The sequence below is a fragment of the Callospermophilus lateralis genome, unplaced genomic scaffold (assembly GCF_048772815.1).
Source record: "Callospermophilus lateralis isolate mCalLat2 unplaced genomic scaffold, mCalLat2.hap1 Scaffold_82, whole genome shotgun sequence".
Taxonomy (NCBI): domain Eukaryota; kingdom Metazoa; phylum Chordata; class Mammalia; order Rodentia; family Sciuridae; genus Callospermophilus; species Callospermophilus lateralis.
In genome coordinates, this window is record NW_027516260.1 from 4321596 (window position 1) to 4324911 (window position 3316).

The 3316-nt window shown below is 42.5% G+C and overlaps 1 pseudogene; it reads right to left on the reverse strand.

Moving 5' to 3' along the window:
- Positions 1-524: 524 nt before the first annotated feature.
- LOC143640993 (testis-expressed protein 38 pseudogene) lies at positions 525-2992 on the reverse strand (annotated as a pseudogene).
- Between the last annotated feature and the right edge of the window lie 324 nt (positions 2993-3316).

Consider the following 3316-nt stretch of genomic DNA (forward strand, 5'->3'; position numbering starts at 1 on the left):
TACATCATAGATATCAGCCTTTCAGTCCATAGTGTGGTGTGGTTCATGGGCCTCATGATGAATTGTTTGGCCAGAATCATAGCCACTGTAGACTACCATAGCTGTGTGCCCTCAGCAACTGGCATTCTTCTGGCAATTGTACTTCCCTTTATGTAGAACAGCACTGCCTTTGGGGATGTAACCCAGGAGATTGCACATATTTGAGCTTAAATACTGGATGGAGGGAATTAACCTCATCCACAAGTAATGTTCAAAGACACCACTTTAAAGCCATCCTCCAATTCTCATTGTATTGGTGAGACTTGTTACCCACATAAAACAGGGGCAAAACATTGCCTTCTGAATGCCAAATGAGACATAGAAGAGTCTGACTTTCAAAAAATCTCTTATAATGTAACATCATTAATAATGGGCACTGACTTCTTTGACAATATTACATTGTTGAGGTTACATCCCTTTTCTAATATTACATCCCTTTTCTAATATCTCAGGTACTCAAAGCTCTCATCTTCAATGAGAGGAGGTTACAACTCTGAAGAAAAAGGCTATGCATTTGAACAGATTGCCCAATGGGCCAGTGTGGGAAGGGAATGGAAGTCGACATTCTCTTCAGATTACTTGAGAAAGAATAGGAAGCAGAGTGGTCCAACATGGGAAGTATACTCAGCATGTGGAGGGGTAGGGCAGAGGGTATCTACTGAAAGACAATCAGAAATGGGGATATGGTCTGGGGCTGTAGCATCCAGTGAGGTAAGGGCTGATAACAGCCCAACAGAGCAGGTTGCAGGAAAACTGTGGCATCTTCCTTGGGGCTGCTGCCTCTGATGGCATAGCACCTGCTTTCAGGGATGTCTGACTCCCACAGAAAATCTGGAATCTGGACTTTAATCTTAGTTTTGGTCATAGCCCCAGGAGGGCCTATGTTGATAGCTGCATACATTCCATATTGGCATCGCTTGTTTATCCAGTAAAAGAGTGTGCTGTAAGTAAAGGTGGCTGCTCTCATCACTTCCACCCACTGCTAGGCACATTCCTCCTACCTCAGGTTCTTCATCCAGTGCAGAAAGGGACTGCAGCCACCAATTATCACAGAGCAGAGCAAGAAGCAAGCTAACTGACAGCTGTAACTTGGGACTTGAACTCTTTTTCATTCCTCTCCTTGATTTGGCTCACCCATCTATTCATTCTTTCCCTCCCTCCTCAAAAACATCTCATCAATTTACTTATTCAGTTAAAGCTAGATTTTTCAGGGAGCATAAGAGGCCTTTTAACCTTTTACAGATAAGGAACATGATCTTCCCAGACTCATGATATTCCCAGAACTCAGATCTTCCCAGACTCAGTCTGATTGATCGCATGGGCCCTATGATCAATCAGACTGAGAAGCCTCACTAAGGGCAAGGTCCTTGAGGAAGTAATAGTTTACCTCTTGATGAGGACACTAATGTATTTTTTTGTGGTGGGGTAGGATATGATTTCAGCCTTTGCAAAGTCCTTAGTCTCCTAGAGGAGTCTATCTGGTAACTATTTAGCACTCCATGCAGGCAGCCTCCACCAAATCCATGCAAATGGTCTTCCTTGAGAGTTTGTTCCCCACACTCAAAGGACTAAAATGATACTTACAGCCAGGAAGGCCAAGGTCCTTCTTTTGGGAATCAATGATGTTGGGCCTTGTTACCAGGCCAATGGCTCTGGAAATAATGAAATCATCAACTCCCCTGACCTCCAATGGGAGTCCTCAGAATGTCCCGGCCCCATTGTTCCCTCAAGATGATGTCACAGGGTTCTGAATTGAGGGGTGGTGCTTCTGGAGTTGTTGTCAGTTGATAGAAGGAAGGGAGTCCATTTTGTGATATCTTATGAGCATAGTTATATCCCATAAAAGAATGGTCAACCACAGAATTATGTCTTCCCAAATTCAGATGGTGAGCTCACAGAATAGCCCACAGGGAATGCTCTCACACCCTCAGGATCTCATATTTATGTTGTTGGCTGTTGGGAAGCTATTTCTGTATAAAATCTTTATAGGGGAGTAGGGCAGAGAGCATAGTCAACATTGGTGAGCCCAAGCCTCAAGAAGTTTCTGACCAAGTTATTCCAACTGGTCCAAACCTCCTTCTTTGTCTCCTACTTTTTTTCTTGTTACTTCAACAAGTTCTGGAAAAGTGTATTCTGAGCATCACCAGCCCCTATGGTAGCTCACTCATGCGTGATCCTGCATCTTTTTCCAGACTCACCTCCCTCCCTATCCTTCATACACCATTCTGATCATGCCAGATTCCCCAAAGACACTTTTAATTCACTTCTGAACTTTGGCTTATACTGCTCCTTCACTCAGAAGTGCCTCTCCTCACATTTTCACCACTGAACACCTCCTTATCCTCCCAGGTGGTCAATCCCTCTACTCTAAAGCAAATAGTTCTTTCCATTGATTTTCCAGAACCACATTGTCAGTTTGAGGAGACAGAGAGAGTCATCTAATCCAACTCTTATCAGATGCTTGAGTACTGAGGTCAGAACTTTCCTACTCAGGAACCAATTCCCTGAGGTTCAATTGACTCAGTGCCTTGGTTACCATCTACTGAGGTAGCTGGATTCATTTTTGACCAGCTATGATGGAAAGATATTTCCTAATCAAGTCTAGATCAGCCACCCAGAAGGTTACACCCCTGGTTTTGGCTTGGCTCCCTGGCACCAATTAGTTACTCCACATTTTGTTCAGTAACCAGAATGATACTTTTAAGGATAATGCTACTCTGTTCAAACATACAGTGACTTTCCATCACACTCAGATTCAAAACCACAATTCTTGACAAAGGCACCCAAATCCATGATCAATCTCACCAGCCACTCCCATACCTCCTTAGTCTCATTTGTACTGCTGTCACTTCACTCATTCACAGAGTAACATCCTTGCTGTTCCACAAGTAAGGTACACATCCTCCTTTTTCAGGGTGTTTGCACTGGCTGTTACCCCTTTCTGGAAAGCCATTTTCTCAGATATTAATACAGATCACTTGCTCATATCCTTTAGTTCTCTTATCTCCATATCTCTTAGCCAGCTTTGGTTTTCAAGATAGCATATATCATCACCTAACATATATTTATTTATTATCTGTCTGTCATGGAATGTAAGCATCTTTAATTAATGTAAGCATGGATCTAAGAATCTCAGATAGTGATAAATACTATGAGTAGAATAAATTAGGGTAAATAAGAGGGATAAATAAGTTATTTTTAAGGTACAGTTCATAAATAAAGGTTCCTTTGAAGTTTTGGCATTGAACTAACCCCTAGGTGATGATGAGGCAGCCTA